Here is a 22,340-nt window from a genome sequence, read left to right as displayed (position 1 = left end):
TTTTTTTTTAAATAATAATGTTGCTAAGTAATCAATCAATAGTGACTTCTTGGGGTACTAAGGTACCCAATACAAAGTAAGGGGGTTTGACAGTTCTTACATTGTAATAGTGAAACTAACGTAAATTTTATCCACCGAGATATTTAAGGGCTTACATAAACTAATATTTGATACTAATATATAATAATCAATCATAATAAACTCAATTTCATCGAATTTTAATCGTTTTCAGAGTTCCTTGTAACAAACAAGAACGACAAACACGCTTTGGCATACTTACGCCTTCGAAAAATGAGTAAGTAACCGTAAAAGTTTAAAAAGGTTGTTCTAGTTTAAAAAGGTGTTGAAATCTGTCAAATTTGTATGGAGTTCAGTCAATTTAAAAAATTACGCTAACGTGATGTTCGTTTACATGAAAACTAATGTTAGCAGAAGGTAAAAATGATCCAAATAGTGATAAGAATGTTTAATAGATTATATTAATATTATACTCTTTCAATATAATAACATTGATACCTAAGTTGGTTCTACTCGTAATCAGATCTTTATTTAATTTTTGTTTTTCATTCTGTTCGCGCATCACTTACGAATTTAATACAATTTAGTAAACTTACCTATAACTGATACTTCTTTGTTAACATTAAGACTATTTTTTTTAACAAAAATATACAATAAAATTACAATCCTAGAGCGGGCAGTTACCTTGGCCAACGAATTAGTTTGGCCATCCAAAGGGGCAATGCTGCCAGCATCTTAGGAACTGTGCCTTGCTGCGGTGGTTTCGAGGACGTTTTAGATTTTATTTAGTTTTTAAAAAGTTTATTTTAGGTTATATTAAATTGTAAATACTATAGTGATGATATTTTTTGTCGATTTTACATGATTTTACAATTGTCTCCAAACCAATTTTAAAACTTTATCTGCATGTACTTAATCCTACTAATCCTACTATCCTACTAATATTATAAATGTGAAAATGATCCTCACTTTCACATTTTTAGCTTGTTACTCAAACACGCAAAAATGGCTAAACGGATTTTGATGAAATTTGGCATACATGTAGCCTTTGACATTGTAGAGAATATAGGCTACCTTTTATCCTGATTTCTTAAGAAGTTCCCGAGGGAAAATTGAAAATTTAGTTTAATTATAGTTTACGAGCTAAACCGTGGGCAGACAGCTTTGAAATTGTGTATGCATGTCACCTATGCTATGAAAAAGGACATGTACTTTCAATTCCGATCTCTTAAATAATTCCCGTGGTAGGATTAAAAATGGTTTACGAAGCTTTAGAAACAATTCTGAAGTCCACGCAGTCGAAGTCGCGTACAGTCGCGTTTTAAATTGTACGTAACTTTAAATATACTGTCAGATTTGGAACTAACAGTAAATTTCATGTTTTTTTTTTAATTTTAACAAACTTGCAACCTATATTGACTGCTATTATTTTTTCCAACATACATTTAATAAAGTTTAATATCTGCCTATTTAGTGAATTTCTACGACGTGGATGGCGAAGTAGAAAAAATACGTAAGTTTTTTTAAAAATCTATATCACAATGATTGACCAACTTTTATGTAGTAAGATCTCGTACTTTCTAACTTTTCTTAAACTATCTGAATACGTAGTTAGATACTTATTCATTAAAAAATATATATTTTTATTAAAGTGGAAGCCCGCAATATTCAAATAAGGCAGATCAAGCCCAAAGCAGGTAAGAGTTTTTGTAGGTTACACTAAAAATATGACTAGAAAAAAATATTAATAAAAAAAAGGCTTTTTCCTTATTCAAAGTGCATAAAGCATATTTATCACTTTCATCTAATAGCATATTAGTCTACAAATTAATTCCCCAGCTTTAAAAATCGCGTATGCAATATAATATAATATTTTATGCGAAAAATAAAGAAAAGAAACGATCTAGGTAAATTATTAAAAAATGAACGCTACCTACCTAACCTTAATGTACAAAATGTGCATAAATTAATAACGTATTTTTATCTTCATTTTATAATTTAGCCGTGGTGGAGAGGGTGGAAAGCTTAGCAGAGTACTTCAATAAAATTATCGTGCAAGAGCAATTAGGTGAGGGATTTTAAATTTAGAGCTTCTTCTGGGGTGCGTTGTTGCGCTAGAAATATAGCATTAATATCGTGTAATAAAAATAATAGTTTATTTAAAGATTGTTTATTTTATGACATTACGCTAATTGAGAGGTGTCTGAAGAAATGTACCATTCAAATAGGGCCTGACAGCGCACTCAGGAAGGTACACAAATATTGCCAACATAGCTTTAGCATTTGTAGATTATTTCTTCTATCAAAAAATACGCTTTTAATTAGTTATAAGATTTCGAATGTAAAATATTGTTTCTCTTCTAGGAGTCACTAAAGATTGTAAGTATATAATGTAATCTAGAGACTGTAAGATTGTAAGTATATAATGTAATCTAGAGACTGTAAGATTGTAAGTATATAATGTAATCTAGTACAGTTTCTAGAATTACAAATATATAGCCAGTTGGTAACAAATCCTTCTAGTTTCCTACCAGCATGATTACCTCATTGTTCTAGTAATTAGCTTGCTAGCTAACTAGCAATTTTAGTAGGCCACAAAATGTATAATAGTTCGTCCGATCAAATTGTCTGAGCGCTTTATCAGCGGCCGGCTTAAGCAAAAAGGTAGGTGTCGGCTAATTCCAAGACTAGTTACGTTATTTACTGTGCAGTGTACTAATAAATACTGAGAATTATAAAAAATATTGTAAAAGAACATATTATTGAAAGTATTATGAATTTATTTTCACGTAGTAGCAAATGAGAGCATTTTAACTTTATGTCGCGGACCCAGTCATTATCAATAACATAAGTACTACTTAATATGTCCGCTAACCTTCATTGGAGCAGCGTCAAGGAAGGTCAGCGGCAGACTGAGACGGATAATATGATTTATTAACTGGCTAAGAATGATGAAGATGTCAAAATCAGTTCGATAAGTTCTTACCACTCATACATTAAATTCACGTTTATTGAACGGACGCGAGGTTTAGCTCAAGGGACGATGAGTTTGAAGTACCTCGTAACGACGGACCGAACTTTGTGTCTCTCATTAATAAAAAACATATTTTCAGGGAACGCTGCCATCGTGGTCGTTTAAGTACAAGTTCTGTAATTAAATAATCATCACAAAGTGTACATAAACATATAAATACATTTAACTTTAAATTATTTCATAGCGACTATTCCTTTTTTATTTTTTGAACAATAAATTTGTTAGTATCGATATTCTTAATCTTAGATTGTTCGATATGAACATATACAAAATTAAATTATACTATCAAAAGAAGCGGTCAATCAACCCAGTCAATGCTCACTCACCAAACAGGTAAATGGGTTTCGTTTTGCGCTACCTACTTTATATAATAACCAGTTAAAGCTTTTGTTCTAAAGAGTCCGCAATTATCAATCATGTTCTCAAAATATAGAGCAACAATTAACCGATTTGCAAGCCCTGTCCGGAATGGTTGAACTACGTTTAAATTTGTAAGCTATTTAGGACTATAGGAAATGGGACGAAAGGTTACACGTGATACATCGGATCGACTTCTGTTCATCGAATGTCGGACAAGGCCAGAATCGACACGACCATTCAGCTCTGCGCGACGCCGGAATCTACTGACACTATTTGCCTATTCACCGCTTCTTCTGATACAAGCTACAACAACAGTGTTTCTATTGACAATGCTCGACAATAGCTACCAGTTGAATCTATCTCGACATTGAACTTTAAAAGAAATAGTGGCCGCCTACGTTGATTAAAATGTCAAAAGTGGGTAGGTTTGTACCCATATTTTATTCATTTTCAGTTAATTCTTTTAGCTACAATGGCTCTTCTAATTCATCCATTCTATTAATGTTCTGATTGAAACTAAAGTAACCTTTTGAGTATAAAACTATTTCATTAGGAATTTATAAGGAGATGTGAGAACTAGTGCGGATAATGGTTCAATATATTTGGGATTATACCAAAGAAGAGTATAATCATTTTCTTTTAATTTTATATGTAAAACACAATTTCGAAATGATATGAAAAAGTATTGTTAGTGTAAGTAGTAAATTTGTTATAAATATTCATATAGAGTTATCGCCTCTTGTTTAACTTTTAAATTCATAAAAAAAGAATGCACAAAATAAACGAATGATATCTCCTGAATGTTCGATGAAAGAATACTGGATATCTGTTTTAATGTTTGAAAGAGCTTCTTCTCAGGCTTAAGAATTCAAGGTTACAAAAAAACTTTAACGAAATTGTATACGGAGTATTTTAATGTAATTGGCTGATGGCATACCACTACCTAGTACATTAGTAGGTGGTGGTATGAAGATGGTGTGACCTTGTTTTGGCGTTTTAACTTTAATCTTAGGTAGTAACCGCAACGGGTAACTGGAGAAATGAGAGGAAGAGCTTTTAGCCTTAAGCTTTCTTCCGTGTTACGAGGAGTTTTATAAGTTTTATTTGCCTATAGGTACTAGTAACACCTTACAAAAATCGTTATCAACATCAGAGTTGGAATTCGTTGCAAGTGAAAATTTTATTGGCAAACCATGTGCCTATGCTGTGTACCTGTCCTTTTCTCATAAGTCCTGATGGAAGGTCCTGCGCCCGGGCATAGTTGGTCCTGGGACTGATAAATTAGGTTGGTTCTAATGATGATCTAGTTTATCATTCAACTACGACTTCGGCATATCTCACTACAGTGATAGACGATGTACACTCAACTTTTAGCTCAGTGTCATACAAAAAAGCTCATAATAATTATTGTTGTATACTCATTGCCATTTTGGTATAGAGATCGCAAATGAGATGCAAGTTATCAATATATTTTATGAACTGGCGATATTTTAATTAATAAACGCAGTTGAAATGTTCTTGCTCACCTTTGACGACCTCAATGTTCCATGAACTGAACCAGCTGGCAATAAAACCTAGAAACTTATACTAGGCTTATGACAAGTATCTGTGACCGAAATTAACCCACACAAAAGTAAATTAATTGAAAAAGTGTATGAAGTATGAACATAACCTTTTGTTCTACCACGATGCTTAGAACTCTTTTATTAGGAAGAGGGTTTTGAAGGCTAACCAACCGCTTTGTTCAGCTTCCAACTCGCAGTTGTACAGTTTAGAATTTCTCTCATAACCCATTTTTCGTGACATTTAGCTTTAACATGGAAAATCTCTGTGGTAAGCTGTGAATAAAGTAGCGTATGTAGTTAGCGCTTTCACGACGAAAATGTCTTGAAAATCTTTTCCCAGATGACTTCGAATGTAAACGATTTTTTTCTTATTGAAACTAAGATGAAATAATTTTATAATTTTACTACATTACTACTACATTATTATTATTATTATTATACTATTATTATTATTATATACACTTGGAGGAAATAACAATTTTATGAATGTTTAAATTGCATTGAAAAATAAAGGAACCGACAGGATTTGAACCTGAAACTCTCTGGCATCACGGCCTAAGCGCTTTTTCCACTAAGCTACGGATCTCCAGGGCTCGGAGCCAGAGGTTCAAATCCTTTGAGTTCCGTAATATTTATTTGCATTCAAAAAAATATATAAGATTAAATAACTACAGTACAAGAATACTAGCATTTCAGATTGAATGACTTTAAACATTATGAAACACAAAATGATTTCTTTATAAATAATTGTTGCTCGAAATGGAAAGTAATTAAATCCAGATCACCATTATTTTAATAACATTTGGGCGAATTTAATTAGACAACAGGCGACAAGCTTACGTTCGCAAAATGGCCTAGAGTGAAGAGAAGGTTGTGGAGAACAAATATTTCTAGGTAATCTTTTGAACAAGCAAAACTGATAATTTTATAGCACGGGCGCAGTGACATCTATTTAACTGTTTATGTACGGGATAAGTAGGTACCTAGTTAAGTGTCTCAAAAAACTACACATTTGGTTTCTGTCCATTCTATCTAAAGAACAAAGGATGCCGAGAAAGCATGACTTCATCTACGGGTTTTCTAACACAATTTGAGACCTTCACGAGGAGGCTATCAGTACAGGCAAGTACATTTCGGTCATGATTTTACAACTTTTACTGCATTGCTAAATTTATATGTCGACGAATATTAGTATAAAATGCCAAGTGCGGGAAAAGAAAGACTGTGCATACAAGTTTTTATTTTTCGAACCTTGCCTTGCAACGTACAGTAAAAAAATCATAACTGCATAAAATTACATTAAAATGGTGGGTACATTATGTCAAGTTATGCTCAAGATTTCTTCGTTTTCGTAAATGGTTCCAGGTAAGAAACATTATATTTCTGTCGTGCTTACTTCAAGTGGGTACATGTTATGCTTCTAGTGAAAGGTTTTTATGTTATGTGAAAGGGTTTTAATAATAAACGTTAATAGAAATGAACTTTCTAAACAGTTGGACCCATTTCTTTAAACTTTATAAATGCGAAAGTTTGTTTGTTTTTTTTGTTCGTCCTTACTTTCGCCTTAAGTAAGCAAACTATCGACTTGATTTTAAATTAAGTCGGTTATAAATCTCGTCTACTTACACACTCCTACGAAACGCTTTGATCGATACTTATGATTTTTGATTCGGTGGGTATGGGAACCTGTCGTACTTAATCTATTTCTTCAAACCCTAATCCAACGTAAAGCCCTAATCCAACCATAGGTGGTCAATCCAAACCAAACGACGTCTACAGGGTCCTCTAGTGTAATGCATAAATGTATGAAATAGTATATAATTTTTTACTATGTATTTAATATCTTTTTATTCTTCTTTCCCTGGGCTTGTCTCCGTACTTGGTCGGCCGGAACCTGCCGTTGTACGTAGTGCCACTGGTACATGTATTTAATATTTACCCGGTTATAAAAGAATGCCAAAAATTTAATTAATGCTGAGGAAACTTAACTTAAGTTTGTATCGGGTATACTTTAGATAGACGATATAATAAAATTTCATCGATAACAGTGGTACGATTCAAGACAGAAAAAAGAGAACTTACGTCACCACTCCACAATAAATTAGTATTAATTTTAAAATCTAAACGTATGCAAGATTTTCATTAAGAAAACTTTCATCTGCATTCACATGAAATTGGATAACATGGCATTGTTAACATTCAGTTCAGTACTAAACGAAGTGTGACGGGCGGTAAGGACTTAAAATACTGTATAATTTGATACAGTGACATTTCAATTTGACTTGCGCTCGAGTTTGTTACTACGTTGCGGTTTTGATTACAGGTGTGTTGCTGACAGCTACAAGAATCAAAGTTTCATTGTTTGTAACTATTGCATTTAAACCTAGCTTTTGATTGTTTAAAACAATCGTTTTAGGTAATTTACAAAACGTCAACAGTCTTGACATGTCTTTGAATCTAAATATGAGATAAAAATCTACAAAATTACATAGGTATGAAATATGTGATTGTATTTTCTGAAATTCGAGTGCTTTATATTTTTTCATATAGATTTATTTAATAGTTTCACTTTTCAAATATATTCAATACGTTTTATTATTCGACCTGTATGTGTTTTGTGTTACAGTAACGCCTATTTTGCATTGATTATCATAATTATTTTGTTTTATATTTTGTTTGTTAAGACAAAAATAACCTATTGATTTTTAAGAAATTAGATTTTTTTAAATCAACTAAAACTAAAGATATGATAATTGTTTTTCTTAGTGATTACCTTTATTATTAATTTTACCTACCTATAGACGAATGAATTGCATTACATTGAAGTATGATATTTTTTCAAAATCCTTATAATTTAGTCATGTCTAATGAAGCGTGTTGCTCAAAACAGTTATTTTATAATCGACTCTGCGGCAGGTGAGTACACCCAATTACCTTTCGATCAGGCGGGCGACGAAGCGCTGCGTACCAACGGCGGCGCGTACGGCCGTCCTAACTAGATTACTGGCCGGCGGCAGGCCGTGAACTCCACCACAGCCTAACACAGTTTTCTAATTGAATTGTTTCATGAGTTTTTTCTTTCGTTAACTTACTACGACTGATAACTGCCTCACGGGTTCTAATGCTTAGCATGTTCCAACAACAGATCACGAGATGCTAAGCTAATAGAAAAAAGTCTTGGAAGATACTACAGAAGTAGAAAAGCTGAAGGAGGAGGAATCCATAAAAAAATATCGTATTTAAGAAATATATCGATTTTGGAATAAATATAGATATACGGGTAAGAAAAATCAATGGCAACGAAAATAATCTTATTTTATGACTGTCTTCAAAGGACAACCAACCTAACCATTTTTATCTTTTACATTTTACAAAAAAGTATGGATTATATACAAAACTATTTACACACCACTACAACACAGTATTATTCCTATAACCAATTTAATACATTAGATAAGTTGTCCATTTCATGTGGATCAAGATTGTCCTTTATTAAAATTAATATCTTGAAGGATATCAGAGATTTAAAAAGCGGGGATAGGGCGCAACATTTAAATTCGGAAAAACAAATTTAAATTACATACACTCTTATATGCATTGCATCCGTGCGTACATTTGGTAAAATTGTACCAATTTTTTATGTAAATTCTGGTAAAATTTGGTAAATTATAAGACAAAATGTAATAAGAATATAAAAGGCTACTCAATTATTTATCAGTACAAAGTTTTATTTCTTAACAACAAACGTCATACCTATTAGTAGGAGAAGGATCGGCGATCGGAAACGCTCAAGCGTACATACAAACTCCAATCGAAGCGAACAAGGCGCTTTTTGGAAAGTCGATACACCGACTGAACTCTACATTCGCCACGTTTGTAAGCCAGTCCCAAAAATTTTAAAAAGCTTTGGCACCTGCGAAGCCACTCTCATAAAACATATGCAGTATTTAAAGAATCCCTGAAACACCCAAAACGCCAAATAATTGGATACAAATTCATCAGCGTCTGCAAGGATTCAAAAATGATAAAGCTAAATTAATTTGAAAACTACATCCTTATTATGGAGAATCGACGAAGCCCTAAAACCACTGATCGCTGTTACTATAAAAGTACCGTTTGATAGTCCAGGTTTAAAATTTCTGAAGTTATTCAAAGTAAAATTCTTTAGACAAACTTTTTCTTTTCGAAAGCCGAGCGGGTATACATACGTTTGTTCAAAAGTAAAATCGCATCTATTTTGTTTACGCTGTGGCCGAAGTCACCGCGACGCCGCCGTGCCGCCACGCAAATAATTTGATACAGATTCATCAGCGTCTACACGACATTAGGGATGAACCCTCACGTCATTAAGCAAAATTAATTTGAAAACGACATCCTAATGAGAGCAAAATTAGAAAAATAATATAATTGTTTTTCCCCGGTTGTTTCCTATTCGAAATGTGCTTTGTTGATTTATAAACTTTTCGTACGATATCGAAATATAAGTAAAAGTTAAATGAAACGGAAATATACTTTGATGTTGTTAAGGTGTAGAAAAATATATCTACTTAAAACAAAAAAAAAGCTCACAATATTTTCCTTCACCTTTAAAACATGTGGTATTTAATTTAAATTCAAAATGCACATAACTCCAAAAAGATAGAAGTGCGTGTCGGGACTTGGTCCCCTCGAAATGGAAGCATAACCCACTGGGCTATCTTTGCTTTGAAATAAACAATAATTAGAATAATTAGCGACCATATCTTTAGGAAGACATCCCTAGCATCTCATCTGCATGGAAGTCATCAGCAGAGGGCATTACCGAGCAAAACATACGATACCTCCCTAACTCACACTTAGGGTGTACAAATAGTTGTTCATATAAGACCTAGAAATAATTACAATATAACCAACCGATCTGAGCCATTATATTATATTTGATTTGGAACCCTCGTAGCTTAATGTTTAAAGTGGCGAACGAAAATATCCAGTTAGATATATGTATGAACGCTTCATAAGTGCCTGTGATGGGCCTACATGAATAAAGAAATTTTTGAATTTGAATAAACGAGGAAAGAAATGGATTGAAAGCTTTAAATGTATATGATTGAGTAGAATCATACCCTTGACTTTAATTATTTAAGACTATTACGAAAACTCGCTGATCCTTATTCAAAATAATGAAGCTGAAATTATTAAAATCGTGGAAAGTCGCTAAGTATTGCCTGTTGTACTGATTCCACAATAATCGAATATCCACTCATTCGATTTCTCCAACTCAAAGCGTCTTTTCATTGTCGGGCAAGGAAAGCCGCTTGCCTATTGTGGAACTAAGGTGCATTACTTTGAAAATGTTGCAGGCGTGTCCCCGATCCCACCTAGCGACTATTGTTGATGGCTTTCTATGTCATTTATACTGTTCTGCTAACAGCCTCGTTGGATAGAGAAAAATGTTCGATGGATCGGTCATGAGATCCCGATTTTGTGTTTATTGGGATTTAAATCGAAGAAATTCCTAACCCTAAATCACTATGTTTTATAAGAGAGAGGAAATGCTCCCAAACAGTCGGACAATAACTTAGTAACCTACGATGAAAATGACTTACCGTGGAGAAAGTAGAAAAGGATGAAGAAAGTGGCAATAAGAAAATATCTCAATGTGCATTTTAAATTATTGCGAAAGAATATTTTTAGCTAAGCTAGTTGTCTGACTCTTTTGTGTATATTTATTTATTTTAGTACTTACTACTGTTGAAGATTAAAATTTACACGCTTAATTAATTCCTATTACTATATGTTTTTCGTACAGCTGGTTTGTATTATTATCTAATTAAACACCTAAGGTAATCGTTGCAGATAGGCACCGAGGACCAACCTCTGCGGTTTTTTCGTTGATAGCGCTTTTGGGTAGGAGCTCTACTTCACTTTCGGGGGCGGATTTCGAATCCCAGCACGCGCCTCTAAGTTTTCTAAGTTATGTGCGTTTTAAGTAATTAAAATATCATTTGGTTCAACGGTGAAGGAAAACATCGTGAGGAAACCCGCATGCCTGAGAGTTCTACATAATGTTCTCAAAGAGGACAAGTAGAAGTAATGTTGGAAAAGAGCAACTACTGAGTTTCTTGCCGGCTCTTCTCTGTAGAATCTGCTTTCCGAACCGGTGGTAGAGTCACTAAAAATATACATACTTGACGTTTCAAAAGTGCTTATAAAGTAGGCCTACTTGAAATAAATTAATTTGAATTTGAAAGGTGTGTGGAGTACACCAATCCACACTGGGCCAGCGTGGTGGACTTAACCCCTTCTCATTGTGGGAGGACAACCTTGCTCTGTAGCGGGCCGGTAATGGTATGATGTGATGATGATGATACCTACTTTTTATAGTGTTATAGTGGATAGCATGATCGATTAGGTTAATACTCAAAATTTATATATATTAACAATTAATAAACTATTACATTTCTTTAATATATTATATTAACGAAAAAATTTAACAACATTTAACAATACAATCGTATATCTTTAAAAAAGGGATAACATTTGGATAACTGAAATAGATTTTAAAAAACGAATAGAAACTATATTGGCAATCGCCATTGGATGTAAACACTACAAAGAAAAACTACAAAGCAAGCCTGTTGCAGCCTGGTTTATTTTACAAAAAAAATAACACTAGTAGCATCGACGTGGAAATACTGATAGGCGGGCAGATATTGAAATGTTTCTTTGTTGTGTTACGAACGGAAAGATCAAAAAACTAACTAAGTATATGCAACATTTTTGGAAATCCGTAATGTAACGAATTTACGTAGTTATGACTTATGAGTTGTTTTAAACCTTAACACCACCGTAATGAAAGTGTTACAAAGCATTTCTAAATTTAATCAAATTCGTTTGAATGTGTTTTTTTTGAGAAACATTGTCCAGCGGGACTCGAACCCATAACTCTATGGCTTATCTTTGTATGCTTACAAAATTACCAGTAGATACTCGAGGTAATTCTTTCCTCTTTTTTTTAATACTTTGTATTACGTACATATTGTCTATGGATTAATTCTCATTGCATCGAGCCTTGACCGAGTTACAATTTGCATTGTGATCTCTTCTATGATCCAAAACCGTTCATGACCGATTCGGTCACGGTTCACTTACACTTCGTCGGTGCCGAATACTTGATATTGAAACATATTTCTTTAATCTTCTCACGTACGGTGACGTCTAGTAGCGAATAATGTTTTTACAATCCACTACGAAGGCTAGAAAATTCGAAATATTGAGCTCTGTAACGAGAGATGGCACCATGATTTACTGCACTATTATTCCTATTTAAATAACTTTTTAGCCTAAACTTTTTTAGCCTAAACTAATTTAGTTGTAGTGTGATCTGGTTGCAGCAGCAGAACTATACGTTGACCCAACTCATAGTAGCTTCGCAGTTGCTGGATGGGAACATGACTAACTTAAACGTTTGTAGTTCAGTTACATTTCCTTTAATAAACCGTCCCAATTTTCATAAATACCTAACATCTGATAAGTATAAAAGTTCCGTACATATTAAACCCGCAACTCGCATTTTATCAGCCCGAACTTGCCTAAACTATACCTACTGTACGAAAGAGTCCTGTTTCCAGCATATTGTAAAATGATTACAATTTAGTATAGAAAAATATTCGTTTCTTTTTCTAATTCCCATTCCAGTTTGTCGCTTATTATGAAATGAACGACGTAATTAATGAAAAATGCTTGTCTAAATTCCAGTATATACATCAAACTATAAGCATACATCCATGAATTCTTTCCCCTATACAACTGATATAATACCGCTTTCGCCGTATATTTTATGACTTACGGTCACGCGTTCAGTTGGTACGACGATGGCCTGGCTCACATCTTAAGCTGGCTCACATCTAAGTACTCGCTTCATCGTTATGTCGTCATGACAACATTCGTATTGAACACACGAATATTTTTGTTTATCTGTAATGTAAATTTTTCAATAATCTAGACATCTTTTGCGTTGTAAATGCAACCGATAAGGTTCACAGTTAGACATAACAATCGCTTTTTATGAAACGTCGGGTCACTGAATTGGTAAAGGTACCTCTCTCGAGCAATAGCCAGAGAGATGTGGGTTTGAATCTCACTGGTTTTGCAATTTCCGATACTGACTCAAAACAATTAGAAACTTAATACCGTTATTAAATAAACAGGACATAGAATGGCGTAAAGTTTTCGTCAGTGTTGTCTATTCTTGACTATTTTCAACGGAATTACAAAATAAGACGGTTATATATACTTATTATTACTAGCTACATAGTATGTATTGTTTGACGAGATAAATATAATTTCGTTTAAATCGAAACTGATTTAAATGTCGAATTTTTCAATTAAGTAATATTGTCTGTACCTACTGTATATTTTTTACTTGCCGAATTATATGTTAAAAATATGTTTTAAGAATGATATAAAAAAGGAATCTATGATTCATAAAGAAAATCTCTTTATATTTTATTTGTTTCATTTATTTTAATACTCTTTTTTCATGGGCCCTTTTTATTTGGCGTAGTTAAGATGACGATTTTCAGAAATGGGGCAATGCATATAAATGTCTATGGCACTTTATTCTCTTTCATACCCGTGCAATGGCATATAGGATGATCTGTGGAGTGAATGTCATATTATTGTTCCATTAGAGGAAATAATGCTATCAAAATAAATAAGGGCAAACCAATTGATTTAATCTAAGTTACTAAAGAGTTGAATTGACAGCATTAGTAGGTACCATTTACCAATAAGGTTTTTGCTTATCAAGCTGTTGGCATTTTAAAGATATAAAAAGTTAACAGTTCATAATAATCAGCTCGTTAGTTTCAGGAAAAGGGAGAATGAAAATACAAAATCCAAAATCAAAAATGGCTAATAAGTCATCTTATGCGTAAATTAAGTAACATTATTTTATTTAAAATGTCAAACAAACTAGAAAGCTGTCTCCAAACAATTTTAATAAGTAACTTAGTACGATGTTTATGACAACTTGAAAGGGCTCAGTTAACCTAAATAAACTTAGTATAGTTACCTACTGTATTATATTACTTCGAAAGCTCGCGACTTAAATTTGTGGATTTGTTCATTTATTTAACTTTTAATGACACTTTAGAAAATATCGAAGTTTCCTTGTTCGAAAACCATTGTAAATTGCTCTTAAGTTCTTTAGAATAGTTGCATATTATTTATTATATTAATATTTTTTTAATTGCTTATACAAATTTCCGAACCGACAGGATTTGAACCTACGACTCTCTGGCAATCGTGGCCTGAGCGCTTTTCGACTAAGCTACCGCCTCTCATTCCACAAGTGCCGAAATTTTACATTTCAAATAATAAGACTACGACGACTACTTGCAAATACATATTTCGAAATTAAATTTGTAGTAAATCTATTACCAACGATATAATATACTACAATCCTTTCAAACAAAGCAATGAAACCCGTAGGGAGGATATGTGAAAATGAATCGACATTAATTAAAAACTGAATCAGACAATGTGCAAACTCCATTCGGTCGTAGGACCCAATTGCATGAGCCAATTGGTGATCCGGTTATTTACTTAGCCTATTTTACGGAGACAAAGCCCTTGTTGACATTGATATGTACCGGCGCGGACGTGGATTTCGCGGATAAATGAATCGCCGCACTGGGAAATGGAAAGCTGACCACTGCTTTCTACAATTCCAATATAAATCGCGTTTTTATTTCCATAAGACCCCTCCCGTTCATTTTCTCCGGATTACCTATCTTAATATCTTTTTACTTAACGTTCCTTTATGATACTTTAATTTGAACGTATAAGCCGTTTGAATTATGTAGGGACGCACTTACTACCACTGTTCTACTTATGAAATATTCAGTTCTCTAGGGTGACTTTCCCCGTGTAAATGCAAAACAAGGAAGTTTCGTCCTAAATGAAGTAAGCACCTCCCCTACGTGCCTCGGGCTTCACGAGATGCCAAAGTAAAAACAAACTTTCCCAAACAAAACTTTGAAAAACCCGGTGGGCGCAGTTTTTAACTGGACTTTTAAGAATTTCTTGGACAAATTCAAGAAAATATCTGTACCTTTACGTAATATTCATAATAGCTGAATAGGTTGACAAAACATGGTTTTTTATGGTAATAGTTGGCGGACCAAGCAGATGGCCCACCGGATGCTAAGTGGAAAATGTGCGCTTATAAACAAAGGAACATGTCCCTCTTGGTGTCTGTTCTAAGTCGGTACGATGTGTGTTTCTGCCAATAAATTCGCAGTACATTGTCCAAGTAGCTTACAGAGCAGTTTTTTTTCTTTTTTATAGTAATAATTGGCAGACGAAGGCAATCCTCAGGTGATGATACGATGAAAACAGTAGCCTATAAACAGAGCAACACATCGCAGGGCTTTCAACGAATCTATCCCTCAAAGTGGCTCCTTGTGTCCAACAAACCTGAGGCGTCGCGTCGGTGTAAAACCTCATGCTCTTAACCACAACCCCCAGACACCTTCGAACAGAATTGCTGCTTATCGGCAAAAATAACCATGGCGGTAGTACGACAAAATCTATTACAAAAAGCTATAAAACTACTTTCAGGAACACGTTTTTTTGTTTCTACCGTTAGATTTTCGGATTAGCTCAGCTTTGGGAGATGGATGCTATGGAATTGAAGTCGCCCACAAGCGCTAGGTCAAATAAAATTTTATATGTTCATCAGAAAACCCATTTAAAAATGTTTATTATGTCATTGACAAAAAGTAATTCCGTAGCACCATGACCACACAGTAAAAGCTAACTATAAAATAAGTTAAATTTATGTTAAATACGAACAGTAGGTAATTGCACTTAATGTAGTTTGGTCGGTCGATTGGTTATATATGCAACAGTAAATGATATTGTGCATTTCGCGGTCAGGTTTACTATCAAATTGTGCACGAAGGGCTAATGTGACCATCACATATGATAATGCACACTTATTTTTATTATCGTATCTGGTTCTAGCGGTTATCCAGTATCTTTCATAGTGATAGATAGAGAGATAAAAGTCTTTATTGCACATAAAACACGACATAGTAAAGGACTCATAAAATTATTAGAAAAAAAAAGTGTCAAAGCCGTATTTATTGCTTAAAACGATCTTCATGATAACCTCTAGACACGACTAAAAACTGTCTGGTTTGGATTATACATCATTTCCTTTTTATATTCCATAAATCCATTTTACAATCAAATCCATTGTACAGCAGACGACAGAGCATTCTTCCGAGGTCTATTGATTTATAAATAACAACCGGGCTACCTGTACAAGAAGAGTAAAAAGAAGTATTTTCGGCAATCGCGCTCCATCTTTGGCAATATCTTCACTTTCCATCAGCTGTGGAAAATGTGGTCAAGCGCGTATTATTATCTAATAGAATAATGATTTTCTAAAACACAAGCTAGTCTTACTTTGTAAAAATCCATAGTAAGAACACAAAAGCTTTTTTCTTCTAAAATCCTTATCGTATTGAAAAATATTTAAGGTGAAACTTGGACCCGAAAGGAAAACATAAATTTAATAAGAGGCAAAATTGTTGTCTCATGTATATTATCTTCGTACCGTTATCTCGCACTATATTTCAGCTTTGGGTGTTTCTTTATTTGTATTTCATATATTTATTTTAAAACAAAAACTTCTTCTTTTAAACTCAATTTTGAACCACACATTTCTTTTTACGAGTATTTCATAGCTGAAGATTACACCTTGGTATCCTTATTTAAGTGGTTCTATCTTATGTAAGTTCGCTCTATCTTATGTAAATTTTTTAAGCAATTAAATATCACTTGCTTTTACGGCGAAGGAAAACATCATGAGAAAACCTGCATCCCTGAGTATGTAAAGTTTTATAATGTAGCTACCCAAGGGTGTGTGAAGTCTTAAAATCCGCACTATACAATAACCAATTTCAAAACGAAATTGGTTATTTCATTCACTAGAATGCCGGCTATGGAGCACCGTGCATCCAAAGTGGCACAAAAAAGTGTTACCTACTAACAAGAAGAACTTTTTCGATAAAGCGAACGCTGCAGAGAATTCAAACAACAACGAAACAACCAAGCGAATCGAGCAACTATTATCTCAATATAACCCAGTTTTAACTGATGAACGAGACTAAATTGCCGACAAGTTATTTTACAATCGAACTGATGAAAAAGCGAGTACCGTAAGTTATGTAGAAACGCTTTAGCGTATTTGTAGTGATTTACGTTACTTTTTGTTACGTACTTCAATTAGTTAGTAAGTATGATTTCATTACTCTTTTTATCTTTATAAAATGTGGTGAATTTCTTAGTGATAATTCTGATTTTCACAAAGCATTAAAAAAAGCAGGCGTACATATAGTGCTATCCTAAAAAAATCTCAGAAGGCAACATTCGTAATTTGGCAGACTTTAAATTTTTAAACAGCTCTTTAATTTATCTTCTTTCTAGGTAGTTTATTTTTTGTTTCAGGAGAAAAAATCCCTTCGGACTTCTGCATGATAGCAGGGCGTGTCCGACTTACACGGCCTAAAACGACGTTCTAGTCTCTGACCAATAAGCACGGAACCGCTAAGCTCTCTTTTTCTTCTCTTCCTTTTCTCGTTCTTCTCTCCTTAACATTATGATTCTTATCATTCGTGCATATTTTCAAAGTAGTTCCTATCATTTACCCGTAAGAGATTGTGCAAAATACTTTCCACTAATTTTAAGCCTGTTAATTTTGTTGTCTAGGAATTTGTCTGTGCACTTTTTCTGTAAACGTAGAGCTAAAAATAAAATATAAGACTTTGAATAAAGGTGTCACGGTTTACAATAAATTATCATACGTGTTGGGTCTGAATGTACGATTTTCCTTAGTAAAGTAAAGAAACAAACCTTGAAAACGCGTTGCTGAAAATACCCGGAAATCTGAAACAAAAAGAGATTATGATTATTTCATGTTCTGCTTTTAGGGTAGGTACTTAAATCTTATTTTATCCAAATCGACCATTGTTTAATTTCTCCTCTATCCTATTGATATATTTTTGAACATATTTAGTTATTTATAACTACATATACAGATACATAATAGACAATAATATAACATACATAAAAATCAGAAATTTAGTGCAAGTTTTCTTGATAAAGCATCTATTACAGATGATGTGATCACGCCACTTGTCACTCTGCAGTAATCGCTCCATACTTTCCTGCAAAATCCTGACTGATGCTGGTCAGATTGTGTCACTGGGATTGGGACTAAATTGGCTCTGATTCTATATTTAATTCCGATCGTTACAAACCCTTCAAAAAAATCTTCTGTATTAATATGTTTGAGGAAATGTGAGTACTTAATTACGTTGCGCAGTTAAGATTCAAATGCCATAAAGAATAAACAGATCCCAGCAGTAAAAGTAGTACCAGAAGACACATGATGAGTAATAAAACGCTACAAGTACAATACTGTTCAGCGCCCCGAGTCATAATTAGTAATAGTTGGCCCATCGCATTTCTCGAGAGCCCTGATATCGCACGCACTCTTCACCACAATAGGCACTCAGCCGCCTTCACTTTTTCGCCTACTGAAGTGTCTTGAGTAAGTACAATGTATTTACATGTACCCAGTCTGCAAGCAACAGCATAATAGTTATGACTCCATACATAGCGGCGCACGTGTTCAAGTGCCTCCGATTCGTCGGAGTAGGTACATTGATCACTTAGGAATAAACTGACTTGTACGTTTTACGGGGGGCGAGGTACGAGTATATATTCGTCGAAAATAAAGCAGACTTCACTCTACCAGCAAACGCTCGTCGCTTGTAACGTGTATATTTATCCACGGATGGCATCTCAAGAGATGATATTGATCGATATAGGCCCAGGCGCCAGTTGATGGGTATTGCTAGAATGTAACATAGTTAGTCTCTTGGGAACTGTACTAGCACTGCACTACAACCTGGCTAGTTTTCGTCATGCTATTTCATCTATAAACTACGACAACTTTCTACATTGCTAGGAGGCTTCGTTTGCATGATGAATCCATCGATATTCTTTTGTGACTTTATCCTCAGCTTCTGCTGTTTCAAGAACTGGTGCTTTAGTATCCACGATATTAAATATATCGCTAGCCATTTTCAAGTAGGTATATAACAGTAATTGAAATTTAAATGTTTAATTTTTATTTCATTTTTTGTCGTAGAAATAATTCATCGCCATTTGATGTAGGAATACGTCACGTCACATTAAAAGTTAAAAAATATCATGTAACTTCGATGGTTTATTATTAAGAACTTTTTTATACTGAATGTGCTAGCGTTTAAAATTGTCAGCAATTTAAGCGATCATAACATCTACTGCCACTGTAAACGATTTTCCTACAACAACACATTTATGGACCTTGGAGGGCTCCGAGCGGCTATCCAATGAATATATTTAGGGGTTCCATAACATTATCGTAAGGAATAATAAAAAAACAGTGGTCATAGAAAAGCAAAAGTAGTTGCTACCATCTAAACGATGTCACTTTCATTTTTCTAACAAAGTATTTATCGATCTCGAAGGACTCAAAACGGCTCCAATGAGTATATGTTTCCGATCATATTATCGTGGAAGCGTCTTTATGATGCCGTCACATAAATAAACCACCCTGCCCATTAAGACTCGACTATAGCCATATGAGCCTACAAAATATCACAGGGGAGGCTGAGAGGAACATCGAACGCATCAATATCTGTCAACTGCCAAGTAGCCAAATAAAATTATCATGAATAGCCTGCGATGTGCGTATTACGTAAAGGTTTCTGTTTGCTTCCTCATGTTACATGAGATGACCTAATTCGATATCCCTCACGTCATGGGAACTATCGGCAGATTAATTTGATGTCATGATATCACAAGCCACATTACTTCGATAAGGTTTTTTGTTGAATAAAAAAATGCGTCAAGTTTTTTTTTTAATCCAATGTTTAATGTCTGAACATAACATTGGAAGGCATGCACTAGGTAATGTCAAGATATAATTACTTGTAACCTAAATTGGTGATAAGCTCTTAAACAGAAGTCATCTTAGAATTTCAACAACGAATGAAAGACAAACATAACAATTTCATAATTGTTTATTGGAAACAAGTGATGTTTACTAAAGTTGGCGCAACGGTGAGCGCTCTGAATTTCAGTAGGAGGTCTCGGGTTCGATTCCCAGCAGGGGAAATTTGGTAATTTTTTATTTCTTCTAGTTACCACTCTACCGACAAAGACGCTAAGCGATTTAGTTTTCCGGTGCGATGTCTATGGGGGGATGAGGGGTATGACAGCCATTCTCCCTAACAGGTTTACCCGCTACTATCTTAGACTGCATCATCACTTATCACCAGGTAAGATTGCAGCTAGAGCTAACCTGTAGTGGAGTAAAAAAAAAGGTTGAATCTCACCTCCACATCCATCTCTGGTACATGCTCCAATCGGATAAAGCATACGTACTAATACGTTCAATCAATCAATCAATCAAATCTTTATTCAGTTTAGGCTATAGTAACAGCACTTATGAACGTCATATATTTTTTTGTTTTTAAAAATATAATAATAACACTTATATTAATGTAAAAAAAAACTACAATGATCAATAATTAATAATTAAAATAAAGTAAAGTTTACGTTACAGCCTTAAAATATCTAATAAGTGTTTAATAAAATTTATTTGTAATTTTTGTTATATTATTATTGTTGTATTAATTATTTGTTATGTTATTATTGTTTTATCACCACTGTAGCATTCATTTATAAATTAATGTTGGGTGAATTTAATAATATTATGCATTTACTCCACCATCAATAACAATATGTCCAAACTTATTTATCAATGAAATAGTCTTTGACACAATAGTAGGCTTTCTTTATTATAAATATACGTAATTACGTTAGCGTAAGTATGCTTTATCCGATCGATTTGAAGACTCATTTAAGAAAGTCGTACTCCACTCTACCTACCACATCGCATATCATATTACTAACTATCCGTTATATTATTTTACTCTCGCCCCAATTAATGTGAAACGCATACTTGCAATTTTTGTGGAACATTTTAATACTGTTATGAAACAATGATCCTGCATATATGATCCCGTCTCCGGCGGGCTTAACAATTGTCGTGGGTGATAAGCGGAAAAATTCTTTTCAAAAGCGAACCCGGCACAACCTAGCTTCCATATAAAAGGTCTAACTCATGTATCTTCCGATGTATCTGCCGGTGAGAATAATGGCGAAACAAAGCATAATGCCTTTTCCCAACCGTATTGTTTGAATAATATTTGAATGGAAATATGGTTTCCGGCTTTAGTAATCTTCGAATAATTTACAACACAATTCAATAGGAGGGAAGATTTAATGAAATACAAGGATTTGTAAAATTAACGTTTGTGAAGATATTTTCCGGTAATGGTGTCCAACAATTCCAACGTTGATGGTAGGTAAGTTCTCAGAATTCAAAGCTTACCATAAGCTTGCTGTTATCATAGACCAGCACAGCTAGCATGGGCAGGAGACAATTATATCCCCGGGGAAAATTTATCTTCTCCCAAACCTTTATCAACTCTCAGAGCACTGGCGCACATGTCGAAATAATATCCAAATAATATATGTGTAATAATAGACGCTGGTAAACTTCTCCTATTCCATATTCCCGTGCTTTAGTTAGGGGATAAAATCAGGGGATATAATTTTTATCTCATTCCCGTGCTAGCCCTGCAGCTGACATATGTATCCACTAAGTATATTTCCGTGTATAAAGGCTAATTAACAAATGGCTAGAAAACAGTGGCGTGCACTCCATACATGCACAAAAGCACTGCATACCCTAACATTGGTATATAACTCGTATAGGATGACAATTTGTGCCGTTTTATGCAATTTTCCTGGTGTATGCATACCCTGGTAAGAAACCCAGTGCACGCCACTGCTAGAAAAAGGTCTGTATTTTCACAGCAATGCATAAGTGACGCGCAGTCACGCTTCTTGAGAATATCTACGAACCAACTCTCAGGCTTTACTAATCTATATATATATATATAAAGTTGTGTTAGTTAAACCATTTATAACTCAAGAACGGCTGGACCAATTTTTATGATATTTGATTTTTGTATTTCTCTTAGACTGGAGTAGGATAATAAGTATTAAAATTCATTAAAAAAAATGATCCGCGGTGCGAAGTCCGCCGGGATAGCTAGTAAACACATAAAAATAATCCCGGTAGCTTTTTAAGAACATGATAATAAAAATTATAAATAGTAATAAAATAAAACCAATTGCAGCATTATTTTGTGGCTAAAACCGTTAAATAAATAAAATAACTAAGAACC

General features: G+C 34.0%; 1 protein-coding gene and 1 long non-coding RNA gene across 3 annotated transcripts in view; one reads left to right on the top strand and one right to left on the bottom strand.

Moving 5' to 3' along the window:
• LOC120637119 overlaps positions 1-22,340 on the bottom strand; it is a 228,471-nt gene that overhangs the window by 149,597 nt on the left and 56,534 nt on the right. For both annotated transcript variants that reach the window (XM_039908773.1, XM_039908774.1), the window contains exon 2: positions 17,884-17,916. The gene's annotated coding sequence lies outside the window, so the exon portion shown is untranslated. The remainder of the gene's footprint in view (positions 1-17,883; positions 17,917-22,340) is intronic.
• Positions 238-1,715, top strand: LOC120637121. The gene is made up of 3 exons (XR_005659420.1): positions 238-295; positions 1,493-1,531; positions 1,671-1,715. It is a non-coding gene; the product is annotated as an uncharacterized LOC120637121 (long non-coding RNA).

The sequence above is a fragment of the Pararge aegeria genome, chromosome 3 (assembly GCF_905163445.1).
Source record: "Pararge aegeria chromosome 3, ilParAegt1.1, whole genome shotgun sequence".
NCBI lineage: Eukaryota > Metazoa > Arthropoda > Insecta > Lepidoptera > Nymphalidae > Pararge > Pararge aegeria.
The sequence above is the reverse complement of the archived record's forward strand: the minus strand, read 5'-3'. Positions and strand labels throughout refer to the sequence as shown.